Raw genomic sequence first — 7,835 nt, 5'->3', positions numbered from 1 at the left:
TACCCCAACCTAGGGTGGAGGACATTCAGGATGAGAATGAGGTGCATCAAGCACTCCCGCCACGTACTTTACGAGATTATTTACAACTAGCGGGGGTAAGTACGCCCTCATGTATGATTTTTCCTGAAAATACAGGATATATGGACATCAAGCCAGGGGTTATCCAACTCCCTCCTAAGTTTCATGGGCTTGAATCTGAAGAACCATATTTACATTTGAAAGAGTTTGATGAGATCATAACCACTTTATATTTTCAAAATGTGTCTGAGGACACAGTCAGGCTGAGACTCTTTCCTTTTTCCTTAAAGGAGAAGGCTAAGACGTGGTTACATTCACTGCGTCCTAAATCCATTAGCACATGGAATGATATGCAAAGGGAATTTATAAAGAAATTTTTTCCACATCATAAAACGATTACCCTTAAAAAAGCAATCATGAACTTCACCCAAAAGGAGGATGAAACATTTTACCAATGTTGGGAAAGGTTCAAGGATTTAGTCAGTTCATGTCCACAACACGGCTTTGAAACGTGGCGCATTACAAATTTTTTCTACGATGGACTAACATCTTCCATGTGCCAAATGGTCGAGACAATGTGTAATGGAGAATTCATTAATAAAAATGTCGACGAGGTATGGGATTACCTCGATAGTCTTGCTGAAAAAACACAATCATGGGATTATTACCCAACATCGAACACCACGTCTAGGCCGACTCAATTAAAGGAGAAAGGTGGATTGTATCTCTTGAAAGAAGAGGATAATCTCAAGTATAAAGTGAGTACGCTCATAAGGAAAGTTGAGGCCATGGAAGGAAAGAAGGATAAGGTTAATGAAAGTGTTCGCGGCATCTGTGATTGGAACATTCATACAACTGAAAATTTTCCTACAATACCCGCCTTTCGAGAAGTGTTGAATGAACAATCCAATGCCGTAAATAATTATCAAAGACCTTTCAATGGACCAACCTCTAATACGTACAATCTTGGTTGAAAAATCATCCAAACTTTAGTTGGAGAAATGGACAAACTGCTAGCCCTCAAGGTTTCTTCAATCAAAATCCAAATCAGGGGAAACCTCAAGAAGAACCGGTTCAAAATTCCATGCAAGAGCTGACCCAGGTAATGCGAGACTTTATGCAAAAGATGGATTCACGTATGACGATTATAGAAAAGGAGATGCTTCCTACACAACTGCTCCCCAATCCTAAACCGCAATACGAGATAAGTGATCCCAGCTCTTCAAATCAAATGGGGCACGCTAAATCCATCACCACTCTTAGGAGTGGGAAGATCATTGATAAAACCCTTCCAGTTAGGGCTAAAAAGCCTCAAGAACTAGAAGAGGATGACAATAATGGATCTAGTGAGGCCCCACAAAAATTAGAACCGGAACTTCTAGAAAAGCCAGTTGCTCCATTTCTCTAACGGTTGGTCGCACCAAAACCTCTCTCTAACTCTCAAGATATCCTAGAGGTGTTGAAACAAGTGAAAGTCAACATCCCTCTACTTGATGTCGTAAAATAGATACCTTCATATGTCAAATTCCTGAAAGACTTATGCACGACCAAACTACGGCAGAGTATTCAAAAGAAGATCTTCTTGACTGAGAAAGTGAGTGTCATCCTAAAGCAAGACGTGCCACAGAAATTCAAGGATCCCAGTAACCCAACCATATCATATGTAATCGGAGACCATCGAATTGATCATGCACTTCTTGACTTAGGAGCGAGCATCAATCTGATTCTCTACTCGGTATACAAATAGTTAGGTTTGGGTGAATTAAAACCCACCCTAACCACACTACAACTTGTTGATCACTCTGTTCGTGTACTAAGAAGGATAATCGATGATGTATTGGTCCAAGTTGATAGATTTTATTACCCTGTAGATTTTATCATCCTGGACACCGAACCCATCAATAACATGAGCACTCAGATTTCCGTCATTCTTGGTCGCTCATTCCTTGTCACTTCAAATGCAATTATCAATTGCAGGAATGGTGTCATGACTATGTCCTTTGGGAATATGACACTGGAGTCAAACATTTTTTTCAATAACAGCGGAAACTTAGAGGATGATGACGATTTCCACGACATTAACATGATTGACTCTTTAGTGGAAGATACGACACCTCTGACCTTATCCTCTAACCCTCTAGAGACGTGTCTGGCCCACTCCCATGATTTTGATGATGACATGATTAGGGAGACGTGTGCCTTGCTTGATACTGCACCGGTACTTGAAGTTAATAGGTGGAGGCCACAATTTGAGGAGTTGCCCCAAACGGATGTAGTGCCTCTACCGTCTAACCTTAAGCCGCCGAAGCTTGACCTAAAACCTTTGCCCTCTGATTTGAAATATATCTATTTAGGTCAAGATGAGACATACTCGGTGGTGATCTCAGCCCACCTGGAGAAAGAACAAGAGAGTATGCTTATATCTACTCTCATTGAGCATAAGGGAGCCCTTGGATGGACGATAGCGGATCTCAAGGGAATCGACCCCTCGATTTGTACTCACCGCATATATCTTGAGGATAATGCGAAGACCGCTCGGCAATCACAACGTAGACTAAATCTAAAGATGAGGGAAGTGGTTAAGGCCGAGGTTCTTAAACTATTAGATGTGGGTATCATATACCCCATATCCGATAGTCAATGGGTGAGTCCAACACAGGTGGTTCCTAAGAAGTCTGGGATCACAATCGTAGCCAATGCCAATAATGAACTCGTACCAATAAGAGTTACTACTGGTTGGAGAATGTGCATTGACTAAAGGAAGCTGAATACCGTCACGAGGAAGGACCACTTTCCTTTATCCTTCATTGATCAAATCTTGGAAAGGCTAGCTGGTCATTCCTATTACTATTTCCTTGACGGGTATTCGGGCTACAATCAGATTGAAATCGCTCCTGAGGATCAGGAAAAGACCACATTTATATGCCCCTACGGCACCTTTACCTACAGAAGGATGCAATTTGGATTATGTAATGCCCCCGCCACCTTTTAGTGATGTATGATAAGTATCTTTTCTGACATGGTGGGGAAATATCTAGAGGTCTTCATGGACGATTTCTCTATTTTCGGTTCATCTTTCAGCAAGTATTTAGGAAGTCTTAAATGTGTGTTGAAAAGATATGAAGAGAAGAACTTGGTACTTAATTGGGAGAAGTGTCATTTCATGGTTCATAAGGGAATTGTCCTTGGACATATTATCTCGTCCAAAGGAATCGAGGTGGATAAGGCAAAAATCGATCTTATCTCTAACCTACCTACACCTAAGAACATCAGAGATGTGCGATCCTTCTTAGGACACGCAGGGTTTTATAGACGATTCATAAAGGACTTTAGTCTCCTCTCTCGTCCCTTATGTAATCTTCTGCAAAAGGATGCACCATACGAGTGGACTGAGCAATGCGAGGAAGATTTCACCAAGCTTAAGGGCATGTTAACCACTACACCTATCATGCAACCACCCGATTGGAGCCTTCCTTTTGAGCTTATGTGCGACGCTTCTGATTATGCTCTTAGAGCAGTTCTAGGTCAGAGAAAAGATAAGAGGCCCTACGTCCTTCATTACACAAGTAGAACTTTAAATTCTGCCCAAGTGAACTACTCGACTACGGAAAAGGAACTACTAGCCGTAGTGTTCGCTTTGGATAAATTTAGGTCCTACCTGATCGGATCCAAGATCATTATCTACACAGATCATGCGGCACTTAAGTATCTTCTTTCTAAGAATGATTATAAGCCTCGGTTGATACGATGGATCCTTCTACTCTAAGAATTTGATTTGGAAATTAAAGATAAAAAAGGAGTAGCGAACGTAGTGGCCGATCATCTGTCTCACCTTAATACCTCTGATTCTCCTGAGGTAACCCATATCAATGACATGTTCCCTAATGAACAACTGTTCAGAGTCTCCCATTCGCCTTGGTTCGCTGATATTGCCAATTATCTTACCACAGGTTCCATACCGACGCATTGGACTGCACAAGATAAGAAGAAATTCTTCACCAAGGTGCGCAACTTTTTCTGGGACGATCCATATTTATTCAAATATTGCCCAGACCAAATTCTAAGGAGATGTGTGCCAGATGACGAGTATCAGAGTGTCATCTCCTTCTATCATTCACAGGCCTGTGGTGGTCACTTTTCTGCTAAAAAGACCACGGCCAAGATTTTACAGTGTGGCTTTTATTGGCCCACTATGTTCAGGGACACTCATGAGTTTTACAAGGCTTGTGAGTGTTGTCAAAAATTGGGAGCATTGTCCCGTCGAAATATGATGCCCTTGAATCCGATCCTTATCATAGAAGCATTTGACTACTGGGGCATTGATTTCATGGGACCATTCCCCCAATCATTTGAAAATTTGTATATTTTGCTCGCTGTAGATTATGTCACTAAATGGGTCGAAGCAATTTCGTACTGAAATAATAACCATCGCACGGTCATTAAATTCTTAAAAGAGAACATCCTTTCGCGGTTCGGGACGCCTCGAGCCATCATTAGTGATGGGGGCTCACACTTTTGTAATAGACCATTCGAGAGCTTAATGAAGAAATACGATATCTCTCATAAGGTGAGCACCCCATACCATCCACAGACAAGTGGACAAGCTGAGATTTCCAATAGGGAGATCAAACATATCCTAGAGAAAACGGTTAACCCTGATCATAAGGATTGGTCAATCCGATTGACCGATGCCTTATGGGCATACCGTACTGCTTTTAAAACCCCTATTGGAACGTCTCCCTTTAGACTTGTCTATGGGAAAGCTTGTCACTTGCCTGTGGAGTTGGAACATAAAGCGTACTGGGCGATCAAAAATCTGAATTTCAATCTGGACAACGCTGGCTCGCTACGTAAACTTCAATTAAATGAACTTGAAGAAATCCGGAACGATGCGTACGAGAACTCGAGAATTTACAAAGACAAAATGAAGGCGTTTCATGACCAACGTATTCTACGAAAATCATTCACACCTGGTCAGAAAGTCCTTTTGTATAATTCTCGATTACATCTCTTTCCAGGTAAGCTTCGATCTCATTAGACCGGCCCTTACATTGTGGTCACTGCGTATCCTCATGGGACCGTTGAGATAAGAGATCCTGACAATGGCAAGGAGTTTAAAGTAAATGGACATCACTTAAAGCCATTTGTCGAGAAATTTGATTCAGAGGACATGTCCATACCTCTGACTGATCTTATTTACCAGGATTGATCTCCTAGTCTGATGGAGGTATAGGTAGGTTTCCTGTTTTCATAGGACTAGGATAGTTTTCTTTATGCTGTTTTAGGATAGACGACAAACTTAGCGCTCCTGGGAGCCAACCCAACTTTTCATTCCGTTTCATTTTCCTAGTTAGTTAGTTCAATGTTTGTGGGTAACATTGCTGCAAACCCCCACGAGACTACAACTCGTCCACTAGAGGCAACCTATGGGTTTAAAGGCTTGTTGCACACGCTAAATGCAATCGAGAGCACCTGCAAAAGTAGTGTAGGTAGGATTTTATTTTTGTTATTTTTATTTTACTTCTGTTGGTTTCTCTCTTGTGCTGACCCGCTCTTACGTAGATATCTTTGGAAAGCCTCTTGATTCTTTCGTACAGGTACTATCTTTCCATCACTCCTCTTATATTTTCGTTGTCCCATGTGCATTGCATGCTTATTTCTTTTACATTGAGGACAATGTAGATTTTAGGTTGGGGGTGGGAGATTGGGTTTCATAATCAGTGTTTTCTTGGTCTTGAGTAAAAATTGTGAAAATTTTTAATTTTTTTTTGGGATTTCTTGTGAATTCGAAGTGATTTTGACGGCCATCTAGGGCACTTAGAATTCTATGATTCATTTTTTTTAAAGATATGTAATGTTGGTAATTTATGACTCTTGGATTCGTTATCTATTACAGTTCACAATTAAGTTTGAATTGTTACTCCATAATTAGAAGTTTCAAACATTGATTGAGTCATGATTTCACAAGACACATCTCGCTTACACATTAAGATTTCAGTTCGACATTGAAGGAATAACTTGGTGATCATTAAGCATGAAAGGAACCAACCTGAGAAATTGAAAGGATTGGGCGAATGGTCTTCACCATAGGTTTGCTCCCTACAGGTGAAGGTTCGGTTCCCCAAGGTTGACAATCGGAAAGGGATGGGTGACTGGTTTTCACCATAGGTTTGCTCCCTATAGGTGAAGATTTGATTCCCCTCATTGGCGTTACTTTTAATTAAAAAATAAATAATAAATAATAATAATAAAAAACTGGAAGAATGAAAGAATGATCTATGAGGAAAGTTTTGGTTATCATGAATTATCTTCTTAGTTACCAATGATATCCTGAAATTGAGAAGTGAGTTACATGTTGATAAGCCGAGATTATACTATACACCCATGGAACTTAATGTGTAAAATTGTTCTGATTGATGGATTAATACTTTGAACTCGACTATGAAGTTATCGTGCGCTCGAGTCTAGGAGATAGTAATGCCCAACATTCATGAATCATAGAATTCTAGGATCTGGATTGTTTTTCAAAAATCATTCGATCTTATAGAAATTGTTCTGTAATTTTCAACTTATTTTTCTCATAATTTGCTCAGGACTAGTAAAATGCTGGTTGGGGGTTATGTTGAGGGTTGAATATTGCATATCATACCCCGATTACTGCCTGACTTTACGTATGCGATAATGCCTAATATTATAATTTAATCGTGTTTTTGTTGCAGGATGTATTAAGGAGCCTTGATTGAAAAAGAGTATTAAAAGCATGGATTTAACGCTCCGAAGTCACCAGAGCAAGGAACAAACTCTAGAGCACTGAGATCAACGGATTTACATGCCAGGAATCTGAGGAAATCAAGCCATTCACATTTAAAAGGTCCGAAAATGGTCTAGAATGCAAGATCACAGGGTTCTCACCATCCGATTGACACGAAACTTTGTACATGAGATGAGGACCATAAATTAACCGTATACGTAAAATTGCATCCATTGAAGATCTCCATAAGTGGGCCAACGGATAGATTAGCCCATTAATTATCGATTTTGGGCCCACCTGAGATCTGGATATTCTTCAAACTGGAGCTCGATAGCTTAAATGAGATGAGAAAATGGATGGACGGATCGGATATCTTACAAGTAGCACACTGGACACCTACTTGAGTTGGGTGTGCGTAGTGCATAAGTGCACTAGCCGTGCACGGCAACGAAGAGATGTTCAAACCGTCTCTTGACCGAGACTCCTCCCTAAAAACGAAAATCCCGTTTTTCCTTCCAGCGTCTGCACAGGGACTTGCGAACGGATCTTTGTGCCACCGTGCATCAACGGTCATATCCGGACCGTCTATGAGACTCACACGTCCCCTCTCACTCAGGCCTAGGTGGCATAATTTCAAAATACAGCAGATGTCAGATCTCAACCATCCAAACGTAAGACCGACGGCAGAGCATAAAACCAAGTGGGCCACACCGAATCCGAGCCAAAACAGTCCATTCCTGAATGGTTTTTCGAGGAGAACGCAATGGACGGAGTGGATTTATCCTTTAAAGCCCATCATGGACCCCACCATCGTCACAGCGTAAACAGTTATGCAGCCCTGTTTCCGTGTCCGGTGCCGGGTATTGTGGGGCGTTGTGTAACCGGAATCACAATCGGATCAATGATCCAGACCATCCAAAAGCCAGAGAACGGGGTTTTCATCTTTGCTATGAAGTCAGAATTACTAGAAGGGATGAGATCTTCTCTTGATCTCGAATTGAACATAGCTGTTGGTGCTTTTTTGCTGAACAGAACAAGCGTTCGCAGTCCGGTGCTGCTGCGAACG

General features: G+C 41.2%; 1 non-coding gene across 1 annotated transcript; it reads right to left on the bottom strand.

Annotated features, from left to right (window-relative positions):
* Nucleotides 1–416: 416 nt before the first annotated feature.
* LOC131217884 (small nucleolar RNA R71) lies at nucleotides 417–523 on the bottom strand. Its single transcript, XR_009157470.1, has one exon. It is a non-coding gene; the product is annotated as a small nucleolar RNA R71 (small nucleolar RNA).
* Nucleotides 524–7,835: the final 7,312 nt, after the last annotated feature.

Source organism: Magnolia sinica, chromosome 10, assembly GCF_029962835.1.
Source record: "Magnolia sinica isolate HGM2019 chromosome 10, MsV1, whole genome shotgun sequence".
In the NCBI taxonomy this organism is placed as follows: domain Eukaryota; kingdom Viridiplantae; phylum Streptophyta; class Magnoliopsida; order Magnoliales; family Magnoliaceae; genus Magnolia; species Magnolia sinica.
The sequence above is the reverse complement of the archived record's forward strand: the minus strand, read 5'-3'. Positions and strand labels throughout refer to the sequence as shown.